This window comes from Pteropus alecto, unplaced genomic scaffold (assembly GCF_000325575.1).
Source record: "Pteropus alecto unplaced genomic scaffold, ASM32557v1 scaffold22, whole genome shotgun sequence".
In the NCBI taxonomy this organism is placed as follows: Eukaryota; Metazoa; Chordata; class Mammalia; order Chiroptera; family Pteropodidae; genus Pteropus; species Pteropus alecto.
Genome location: NW_006434839.1, coordinates 12,127,029 through 12,140,080, shown reverse-complemented (window position 1 = coordinate 12,140,080; position 13,052 = coordinate 12,127,029).

Below are 13,052 nucleotides of genomic sequence, written 5' to 3'. Positions count from 1 at the left end.
TTTTTTGCAAGTATCTGTCCAATTTTTCCAACACCATTTAATGAAGAGACTGTCTTTACTCCATTGTATATTCTTGCCTCTTTTGTCATATATTTAGTGAGCATATGGGCATGGACTTATTTCTGGGCTTTCTGTTTTGTTCTGTTGATCAATGTATCTGTTTTTATGCCAGTACCATGCTGTTTTGATTACTGTAGCCTTATAGTATAGTTTGATATCAGGTAGTGTGATACCTCCAACTTTGTTTTTCTTTCTCCAGATTGCCGTGGCCATGTGGGGCCTTTTATGGTTCCATATAAATTTTGAGAGTATTTGTTCTAGCTCCCTGGAAAATGCCATTGGTACTTTAATAGGGATTGCATTGAATCTATAGATTGCTTTGTGTAGTACGGCCATTTTAATGATGTTGATTCTTCCTACCCATGACTGGCTTTTAATCAGAGGCTTTCAGGACGCCCTCCTTGGGTTTGATTAATTTGCTAGAGCAGCTCACAGAACACAGGAAACCACTTTACTCACTAGATTACTGATTTATTGCAAAGTATATTAAAGGATACAAATCAACAGCCAGATGAAGAGATACATAAGGCAAGGTCTTGATCAAAAGAGCTTCTGTTCTCATGGACATTGGGACTCATCACTACTGTACATGGAATCATTCTGGTTCCCCAACCTAGAAGCTCTCAGAACTCTACCATTTTAGGATTTTATGTAGGCTTCATTACATAAGCATGAGTGATTAAATCATTGGCCATTGACTGAAATATCCCATGCCTTTAGTTATCATTGGTTTCCCTGGCAACCAGCCCCCATCCTGATGTGCTTTCCAAAAGTCATCTCGTTAATATAAACTGGTTGTAGTAAAAAGGGGCTTGTTATAAATAACAACATACCCATTTTACCTTTATGGCTCTGAAGTATTTTCAAAAACTGAGGACAAAAGATCAGATATTATAACAAAATATGCTCCCACAGAATAAGAGTCAAGAAATTCCAAGGATTTGGGACTCTGATCCAGGAACTGTGGATGAAGACCAAATATATATGAGAAATATATATTTTAGTCATGAGTGAGTGACTAAAATATTTATTTCTTATAAATCACAATGTCACATTAGTAACCAGTTGATTCTTTGTGTTGAATTAAGTTTTATTATGTATGAATATATTATATTTTATAAATATATCATATATATTATACATAAATATGATTTATAACACCCCCAATTAGATTCGGAAATTAGAGGAGATTCCCATTAAACTTAAACAATGTTCAGTTGGTTACTCAGAATCTATTAAGTGCATGAAGCGCATGAATTCCATTGTGTGGTTTTGGTATTGGATAGGAAGATGCTTATACCCCCAAGAGCAATCTCCTGAGACCTGGCGTCTCCCTGCACTTACCTTCTTCCTGGACCTCGGTTATCCTAACTTACTCAGCCCAGGTGTGTTCAGTTCCTGCCCTGTCAGCCAGCCTTTGGCAACTGGGGCCCTCCAGGCCTGTGAAGCTCATCCAATACAGCTAGGAAAAAGAAAACAAGTCAGATATCTGAAAGATACTATGTTTCTGCCCATTTGTTTCCACTATTGTGCTTTATATAAAGTGGACCCCCAATTTAATTACTTTTGCATACCTATAATGCAGAAATAGCTCAGAAGTATAGATCGGTAATTAAGCAAAGATTGTAATATCATTTGTGTGAAACTATGGCTTGAATGAATGGGTTCTAGTTTTCAGATGAATTTATTTCCAATACTTCTGTCATCCTATCTTCTAGTGTAGTGTCTAGTGTTTCAACTGCTGCTATTTCAATAAAAAAATGAGTACATTATCTGTACAAAAATTCTCATTTTCAAAGCAAGCAAACCTCACCTAGCTAAAACCAATCCCTTCATTTACCCAAAACCACCAGAGAATAAAAATAAAAAAGGATGGACAGGATGATTTGATATTTTGACATCCTACTTGACTAAAGTTCCAAGATGACTAAAGATCTGACAGGAAATAAAACAGTTTTGAAAAGTTAGATAAGGTAACAAAATTGAATCAGATGATAACATTTACAGAAAGTAACAACTTCTGTGAATGACCATTTATCGGAATGGATTGACTAAGTTTAGTAATCATGTTCTGAATATAAAACAAAGAAATAGTTGCAAATGCACAGAAAAATAATTCTTACAAAGAAAATATAGTATGATGGAATTATTTTTCAATACACTCAGCATTTTGGGATAAGACTACACCAGATACAAACATCAATGTTGTCACTACTTAAAAAACAGTGATTATGTTTTTCTTTTACTTGCCAGTCTCTGCAGATATTAGAAATAATATTTCATTTTCCATTCTACTCTCCAACTGGTGGAAGTGTAGCCATCTATTCCTAGTTTATAAAACTTAATGTTCAGTCCATAGTTATTGTTATATATGCACTGTGCACCTAACACTGGAGAAACACACAGACGCAAATAGTAAAACCATAGTTAAGTAGAATATTTAATTTCTTTGTTAATAAAAACATTTAAAATTTTCTTTAATAAATGAGATTTCTGTATTGCTAAAGGGCAATATCTCTAAATGTCAACCTTTACAATTCTAGGAATGTAAATATGCAAGTTGAGTTAATTTAATAGAACTTATAGTGACTGAACACATTGCTTTTACATTACTTTTTTCTTTTTTACAAGTCGGGAATGAGAATATAATAAAATTTACTAATCCTTGTCCAAATCGAGTTAAGAAAATTAGGACAGTTCTTCAAGAAATTTATGATTTGAATAGATTTTAAAATAGATAGACATGAGAAAAATTATACAGAAGGAGAAATGGTTTCACAGAAAAAATGCATAGTTGTTGAAAATTATTCTTGGCTCTCTAAAACCTACTTCAAGAGCATCCATTTTCTTTTTCTTGTTTTGCTTCTTTTTTCTAATCAATAAAATTTGGGTTCTTCATATTTTGTCTTAAAACTGCTTTCAGTTGACCATGATATAATAACAGAAGGTAAGATGCTGGCTGAGTGTGTTTTCATTAAGTAAAAATGCCTCAAAAAGATTGAAAAACTTCTAGAATCGCCCTAATAAAACAACAACATTGATGTAATGAAAGGAAAAGATAGAAATTTAGAAACAGGGAATCCTGCTTATGATCTCTTTAAATCACACTCAAATTACATCTATTGTTAGGACAGATTTCATTTGAAAGTAATCACTAACAAGCTGGAAAGAATGTGATGTATTTGTTAAATGAAAGAAAAAAATTGGAGAATAAAAAAATCACATATTTACAATGTATAGGAAGAACTTTGTAAAAGTCTTGTAATTTAAAGAATGTCCAGGTGTGTCTTCATCTAAATAAATCAAAATGATACCATCCTTGGCTTCAGCTATGGTGGAGAATTTGACCAGCTTTAGAAGGCAAAGACCATACTTGGCCTCTTCTAAGCTTTTTGAGAAATTACATGAGATCTTCTGTGGCCTTCAGAAAGATCTTGAAGAAATGTTCGAGTGGCTCTGAAAGACTCAAGCGATTGAAAAGCATCAAGGACTTTGACAAAAAGCAAGAGAAAGCAATTGAAATAAACAAGGAATTTTTTTCAGTAATCCCATAAATGGTATGTTTCAAATCCATCAGAGGGATCTCAATGTGCAAATGCCCTACACATCCCTGATATCAGTGGCAGGAGGCAGACACAACTCGAAGTCTATAAAGAAAAGAGGACAAGCATATAAACAGGCTTCAGTCCCTAAAGTCTCTGTTGGCCTGACTCTGCCTCCCAAATAATTTTGAGGTCTAATCAGCAAGCCACAGGAAAGACTTGGATCAGGGTCCATAAAAAGCATGACAAAAATGTTGATACCTTCAACTGTTGTCTTCTAAAGCTGGTCACCTTAGTAGCCTTATTTATTTTTAATTATTTTTCTAGCAGAGCTATGTTGCTGGTGAAATCTGATTTCCACATCTCATCCCTGTCTTGGCCAAGATTGTGTTAAAGAATTAAGCAAAAAGAATGTGTGTTCACAGCCCAGAATCTCACCATAAAGCAAGAGGCATAGGACAATAGATGAGTAGTAGAACTTCATTACATTAAAGTACTGCCAGCAGGGCACAAAGGCTGTCTTCATGCATTTCAAGAATAAAAAGAGGAAGAAAAGGAGAAGAGGAAAATCAAGAGGATCAAGGAAGAGGAGGGAAGAGATAAAGAAGAGGGAGGATTTGGGGAGGTGGGTGGAGAAGAAGAAGGAGGAGGAAGAGGATGTTAAGATCTGAGCTGCCAGAGAAGAAATACAAGCATGAGTCAAGCATGAATATTGAACAAAGCACTGTATATGTGGGGGAGGGCATAATGATTTTCATAACTAAGAAAGGCAACTCAAATTGGGGAGCAGGTCAAAAGCTTTGGTCTCCATGCCATTATAAAGCTATTCATTATGATTTCCTAAGTAGGAAGTAGTATGATAAGTGCAAAGAAGAGTCATAGGATAATAGGTTTTCAGTGTGAATTTGGAACTTGGAGGTCAACAAGTTTAACCTCCTGTTAGATGCTATGTACCTATCAGAGATTAATCTTGCAGCTTAGTTATCAGAATAAAGAAAAGTCTGTGATTTATTAATGTCTTTATTAATGTCTTTGTGATAACTCAACAAAATTATTAGTTCAAAAAATGAATCCTTTCTTGTGAAAGTCTCAAATTTCATAAATTAGAAACATCAAGGTAAAATGAGAAATATTTGATCAAGTTCTGTCTATCTGAATAACCAAGGCCTCATTCACTATTCACTAGGTTGATTATCTTCACAGAAAATTCACATATCACAACACCAACCTAACTAATCATTCAGAGAAACCCCAATTCAAAATAACATATCAATTGGCAGTGCTTTGCAAAAGATGCATTGTACACTGGGCTTGGAGACATGCCTCTGCAAGGTATAATAATTAAAGGAGAATACTGAAGCTGAACAAATCATACAGAAATGACACAAAAGATAAAGCAGTTGGATTAATTATTATTTAGAAAACCACAGGAATAGAATATAAGGTTTGCTGTTGGAATTTAAATTCTACAGAGAACATAATTTTGACCTTAATACCACCAAATAACTATTAACACTGAGTTGAAAGAAGCTATATTTGGGGGTAATTTTCTGAAAGAACTTAATACATCCATTCTGCTAGACCGTTACTATCACCACTAGATTTTCAAAATGCACAAAGTTGGGTGTTGTACCTCAGCATTGTTTCATTAGCATGCCACACCCCATCCCGATTACACCCTAGCCAAATGCACACATTCAAGTGCACACACCATGCACACACGGACGTCAAGTGCACACGCTTGCGCTGAATTGCTTGTGCTGATTATATGAGGGCATGGGACTACATTAAGAGTTGAAGTGAATCTTCCTGCTAAAATTATTATGAAAAAGCCACTGGAGTTGAACTCTGCAATACTTCATAAAGTATTAACTTTATGAAGATTCTAGGGAGAAGCTTCTCTATGATCTTAGTGTCATGAATTTTTGTGCCTTTTCGAATTAATTAGTTTGCTTTCTATTTTGGTCACTGCAAATTATATAACTGATCACTTTTTTTCTCTTAGCATTGGCTGGAAGAAGCTTAAGGTTTATCAGGGTTCTACTCTTAGCAAATATAAATTGTTGTGGTATGCATCAATTCTGGTTCCATGTAGTATCTCAGCCTGAAGTTGTTCCCTACTGAATCCTGTTTATCTTTTTTCAGTGTTTGGAATCTTGCTTCATTTTATCTACACTAAACACTTTTGTAAATTCATTTTCATCAAAAACATTTTTTAACTAAAATCAGAGATGGAAAGAAGGCAACTTTTCTAAAAGCAAATTTTTATTTTTCAATCAATCAGATATTTGAGGATGGAGGTTGGAAAAAATACTTAACACAATATCGGTATATAGCAATATTGATAGGATAGGCTTTCAAAAAAGCAAATTCTGAAAGTCGTTAAAAACATACTCATTTGAGAGCTTTCCATTCCCTTGTAAAGAAACTAGCTACTTAAAGAAGAGTTTCAGTCAGGAAAACAGTTTAAAATCTGATTATGCAATACAATTAAACTAGAACTATACCTATAGACCTGTTTTTAACAATTTAAATACAATTTAATAAAAGCTCAAATCTTTTCTTTTCTGCAAAGCCCTGATCAAATCCATAAGGAGCTGTGTGGTTCCCTTTTTTTAAGTACACACAAAGTGTACATTTCTTATGCAACTGGCTTGATTTTAAAAAGTATTAGGTTACACAAAATACTGGTATATTAATTTTGATGATATTATTATATCATGGTGAACAGAATGATTTTCAAATGGATATTAGAGAAAACTACACTTAATCTAGTCTTCCTCTGGTATGTTAATGTCAATTTTCTAGTTTCATCACAGCTATCTTGACAGGAAGTTAACACATCTCTTTAACAGGATAATTTAAAATATATTTTACAGAAAGAAGTATGGTAATAATGATGTATTACATTGCTAAAGTATCTATGATTAATCAAAGAGATTTTCTAGATAAAGTAGGAAAATTTACTTTATAGTAATAATCCATCAACTAGCTCTAGGAGTCAGAGAGTGTAATAAATTGTCATTTGACAGCATGTTATATACCCTCTAGACCACTAGAGCACCATTTATAAATTTTATTAACCTAAAAGACATTCTCAGATATTGTTCATCTCACATAATGAAATTATTTACTGTATATCTATAGGATTTTAAACTTCTTATCTTGACCATGTGAAAAAGCCAGTATAAAATATCTTTCTATCTCACATAAGAAAATGGTGACAGTAAGTTTATGAATTTTTACCAAGTAGAAGTGAAAGATATGATTTATAGATGTATTCATTGTCCACTTGCTGAACCATTAGTTCCATTGACACATAAAATCTTAAAACTTGTGCCTTTAGAATTTTTTGCAAGAAAGCTTCTAGACTGGAAGCTTGACCTTGCTGGGGTTACTTTGCTCACTGCATTCTCTACCCTTAATAGAGTTAAATGCTTATATGACCCTATGGGATGAGGTCTTAAAGACAAATTGTTTCTAAAATATTACTTTATTATTACATGCAGCTATGGCTCTCTGAAGTTACTTTTTCAAACTTTCAATACCAGAACTTAGAATCTGGCCAGCAGTTGATGCTGACCATGGTTACAAAAAGAGGAAACGATGGACTTATTCTCCAAGACCAGGATGGAAACAGATTGCATTTACTAAAAAATTTGCCAATATTATAATCTATGCATTTCATGGTTTCCTTTTTTTTTCTTCTGGAATTGCACTTGCTCTTTGAAAGTACTAAATTTATTTCACATGTTGAAGTATCTATGAATAATATTTGACCAGTGGGTAAAATTTCTGCAAAAGAAAATCCAAAAGCTTAGAGTTGACTTAATATGAAAATTATAATAATAAATTGAGATATTGGATTCCATGTTGAAATAGCTTTATGAACTCTTAATCTTAGACTGTTATGAAAAATAAAAAAATAAATGAACTCATTTTTAAAAATGAATAAAGCAATCAAACAAGAAAAAGAATATAATCTAAATAACAAATCTCAAAAATCAGTGAAATAAGAAAAAAAAGTAGTTTTGGATTGGAGCAGAGATCACCAGCTCACCTTAAATTGTCTCCTTAAATCATCTCAACTTCCTTCCCACAGCCAGACTGTGAAGGTGACAAAATTCTTAGAATTCTAATACTACCGTATTTGTTTCTGTATTTAAAATTTTGTTTTTAATTTATTTTTATTGACATATATTTGACATATAACATTGTGTAAATATAAGGTATGCAACATTTTGTTATGTTTATATTGTACTATGACAAAAGTTTTTTGTCAGTCATTGTAGCAATAATTAGCACCTCTATCACATTGCACAATTATCCTTTTAGAAGAAAGATTTTAGATAGATGACAGGGAGGTACCACCAGCAAGCTTCATCAATACAATTATTTGCCACTGTAATTTGACAATCATTATGTAAAAGACATTGGCTAATATTCCATGCATTTAGACTGTGCAATTGCTGGAATTGAACAATATTTGCAAATACATATGTCTTACTAATCCATATGTTCACAATACCATAATTTTGATTTAATGTTTACAATAAAGTATTCATAATAAAATATTTATAATTCATATATCATAAAATTTATATATATCAAAAACATATAAGAGCTGTTATGTATCAATAATAAGCAAAAAACAATCCAAAAATGAGCAAAGTATTTGAAAAGATACTTAGCAAAAGAACTTATAGGATATAAGCATATCAACATATGTTCAACATCATTAGTCATAAGAGAATTGCACATTAGAACCTTAATGAAAGACTAAAGTCATTAGAAAGATTCAGTTAAAAAGACTGATGATACCAATTGTTGATGAAGGTGAGGAGCAAGTAGAAATTTCATAAACTTCTGGTAAAAATGTAAAATGACATAACTACTTTGGAAGTTTGAAATTTTTTTATACAGTTAAACATACACTTAACATTCTACTCCTAGATATTTAACTAAAAGAAACGAAAACCTATGCACACACAATCTTCTTTTAGTTAGATATTTAACTAAAAGAAACGAAAACCTATGCACACAATTTTTTTATACAGTTAAACATACACTCAATCATTCTACTCCTAGATATTTAACTAAAAGAAACGAAAACCTATGCACACACAATCTTGTATATGAATGATCATAACACACATATCCATTATAGCCTAAAACTAGACATAACCTAGATGAACAGCAACTAGTGAATGGGTAAACATACAGTAAGATGTTTATAATATGATATTACTCAGCAATAGAAACAATGGAATAAAAACATGCTGAGCAAAGTAAGGCAGACACAAAAGAGTATATGTATGTGATTTTATTTATATGAAAATCATATAAATATGATTTTTATATTTATATAAAAATTAACAAAGTGTCAGAAATTAGCCTAGTGGTTGCTTGGGTGTAGAAGTTGGCATGTTGACTGAAAGAGGACACAAAGGAACATTTGGGGGTGATGAAAATATGTTATATCTTTTTTGTGGTCATAGTTATGCAAGGTGTAAATCTGTCAAAACTCACTGAAATATATCTAAAATCTGTATATTTTATTGTATGTAAAATATACACAAAGTTACTATAAAACACCTTTTCTAATAGCATCGAAACCATAAAATACTTAAGGATAAATTTAACACAAGATGTACAAGACCTCTATGATGAACACTTGAAAACATTGCTGGAGGAAAGTAATGAAGAGCAAAATAAATTGAAAAAATGCCATGCTAATATTTTAGAAGACTCAATATTAAAATTTAGATTTTTTTAAAAAATTGATCTCTAGATTTAATATAATCTAAGACAAAATACCAACAAGATATGTGGTAGAAATTGACAAGCGGATGTTAAAATTAAAGTGGGAATGCGAAAGACTTAGAATAGCCAAAACCATCATGAGAAAAGAACAGTGTTGGAGAAATTTTTGTTTCAAGATGTAGTATACAACTACGGTAATTAAAAGGGCATAATATCGGCCAAAGAGAAATAGATCAATGGAAATACATTGAATCCAGAAACAGATATGTCACATGCATAAACAATATGCACACGAAAAAGTTTTTGTCAGTCATCAGATAAATGCAAATTAAAATAACAATACCTTTATATTGCCACTAGAATGTCTAAAACTTAAAAAGACAGACAATGCCGAATGTCAAGGATGTAGAAACACCAAAATTCCGATATATTAATGATAGGAGTATAAAATGTTTCAACCATTCTGGAAAACTCTTTAGCAGTTTCTTATTAAGTCAAACATATATTGACCTTATGATGTAGCAGTTCAACTCTTAGGCATATACCCAAGAGAACTGAAAATATCTGTCCAAAAACTATCTTGTCCAAGAACATGCATAGCAGCCTTATTCATAGCCCCAAACTGAAAACAATTCAATATTCATCAACAGGAGAATAATGTATCTTTGAAAAGTAATACTGCTCACCAATATATAAAGGAACAAACTACTAGTACTTACAGCCACATGAATCTCACAGATATCATGCTGAGTAAAAGGAACTACACAAAAGTTAGGTAATGCATAATTCTATTTATATGATTTTCAATAACAGGTAGAACTAATCTATAATGATAGAAATCAGAAAAATGTTTCCCTGAGGTTTTCAAAGGAATGCGGGAAACTTTCTGGGGATAAAGTAACATCCCAAATCTTAACTGGGATGTTGTTATCTGAGTGCATGTATTTGTCAGACTTCATAAAGCTATATTTTTTATGTCTGTGCATTTCTCTGTCATTTGTACCTCTTTTCTTTTAATAAGGCAATTTTTAAAAGATTCCGTTCCTTTGGATTAGGCAATTCCTAGAAACCAACGATAATGTGGAATTTATAGTATGTAATGCAAGCCGTAAGGGGAGTTAGAGCATCAGCACTGCGTGTGGTGATGCTGTAACAAAGAAACGCAGAACTACTTCAAAGCTGCTGCATGCAGGACAGCCAGGAAAAAGCATCCGCAGGCAGGGCGCCCTGATGTGCAGTAATCAGAGGCGAGATGGCTCATTTCAAACACAGAGCTGGAAAGTAACCCTCAATAAATTTTGGCTGACTTGAAAGAACTTTTTAATAGACTATGAAGAGAAACTAGAGTTTTTCATGGTGTCCAAAGTGAAAGTGCATTGTCCATTCAAGAAGCAGGAATTCAAATCATGCTTGAGCTTATTAAATGCTCCCAGGAAAATTCATTTTAGGTGCTAAAAGAATTGTGCAGCCCATGAGTGCACATGGAATGACATCTTACTAACCTGTTTCGTACTGGAAAGAGATGTGACACTGTGGAATTCTTCCAGGGAACCAGGTGCCTTCTGAGGAGGCTCTGCTGGCTACACTTGTTGAGAAAAAAAACGGGTCATGGTAGGCGGTGGTATGAGAACAAGGAAGATAAATAGCCATGAGAACTCATATCTATTCAGGAACAACTCACATTTGCTTCCCACAGAATTCTTTCTAAGAAAATAGGTGGAGTAAATTTATATATCTGTTCATTTCATTGGCAGGCAAAAGTTCGAATCTCCACCCTTTACCCAAATCTTCATGAAACCAAAATAGATTGTTTAGAATAAACAGAACGCTTCTCAGCCCAGCTTGCATATTAGAATCTTCTCTGGAGCTTCTAAAATTGCCAATGCCTGTGCCCCACAGGAGACCAATCAGAACCTCCAGTCGTGGAGGGAGAGGGGGGACAAGAAACAGGAGTTGTTTAAATCCCCTAGGTATTCTAAAGCGCATTCACAATAGAGAGCCATTGTAGTAGGCACAGCTTAAAACTCCTACGAACCTCATTTAACCTTGTGGAAGTGAAGTTGCTGGTATGGGAATGCATAGAGGATTTTGCCTGATCCTAATTTTAAGCTTTTGCAGCTTTCAATTAAAATCTAAAAAAGAAAATGGAAGAGAAAAACCCACAAACAAATTTGAGAACCAGAGAAAATACTCTGAACCTAACTTTTTCTTTCTTTCTTTTTCTTTCTCTTTCTTTTTTTCTTTTTCTTTCTTTCTTTTTTTTCTTTCTTTCTCTTTCTTTTCTCTTTATTTCTTTGTTTCTTTGTTTCTTTCTTTGTTTCTTTCTTTGTTTGTTTGTTTGTTTGTTTGTTTGTTTCTTTCTTCCTTTCTTTCTTTCTTTCCTTTCTCTCTCTCCCTCCCTCCCTCCTTCTCTCTCTCTCTCTCTCTCTCCTGTCTTTAAATAGAAGATTTGCAAGTCTTAGAGCAATGTCAAGGACAGGCTATCACTAAACTGAAATTTTCTCCTGGTCCTTCCTTCCTTCCTTCCTTCCTTCCTTCCTTTCTTTCTTTCTTTCTTTCTTTCTTTCTTTCTTTCTTTCTCTCTCTCTCTCTCTCTTTCTTTCTTTTCCATTTCTTGACATAATTAGGGAGAGGCATATTTCTGACTTCTCAAAGACTGAAAAATCAATTAGAGCTTGAGTTACCGAGCCAAGAAGAGAACCTGGGGAAGTAAAAGGGACAGTATACCTACTGCTTTAAATCATGCAGACTAGAGCACATCCCTCAGGTATTCTGCGTGTTCAACAACTCCAACGGCCCTGACATTACTGTGTTCCTAAACGTAAAAATGATAAGTCAATTATGAAGAAAATAAAAAAGCCTCAGAGACAGAATGCCAAGAATCACAAGCAGTACCAAGGTTATTGGATCTAAGTAGAAATGAAACCTTAAGACAATTAGCATTAAACCAGAGGAGAGATGATTAACGATGACATTCAACTTTAAGCAGAATGAGAATTTTAAAATATTTTTATAAATCTTTGTGTGACAATTTGATTCTACCCATTTTATTTCACTGTTTTAATGCAGAGATGACTTATTTCTCTGATCTTTTCTTAGAGAAAGGAGTATCATTGATTAAGTAGCGAAGAGAGGCACTATGTGAACCTATGTTCTTAAAAGCTGTTTATAGATGAGAACAGAGTTCATAAATATGTACATGTTAGTATACACCCTGCTTTTTAACACAAATAGAATTAGGTTATCACAACCTGTAGCTGAAATTTGCTGGCTTAATAATTTCAATTTCCAGAACTCAGAAGACTGGATATATATAGCAAATAGGTAATTTATCAAGTCAGTGAATTTTTTAGTGCTATGGAAGATTCACTGGCTCTTTAAATGCAACCTAAGAGAGTGTGTTTGGCCAAGAAAAGAACCACTAATTATCTGTAAACTCACGACGACCTTTAAACTTTCAAGTAAATGGTTCTCGGAGGGACACGCCATTCTAGCTCCAGATGCTCAAAAACTATAACAAATTGCAAGTAGTCAGGTGACTCCTGAGAAATATGATTAATTTGGGTTAATATCAGTTTAAGATAAATCTTGCTGGGAATATCTTCTCTCCTGTCTAGTAAGTATAGATTATATTTAATTAGTTATAACTAGAAAAATAAGATGCCTTCCTCTCTCCTGTTAGGAAAG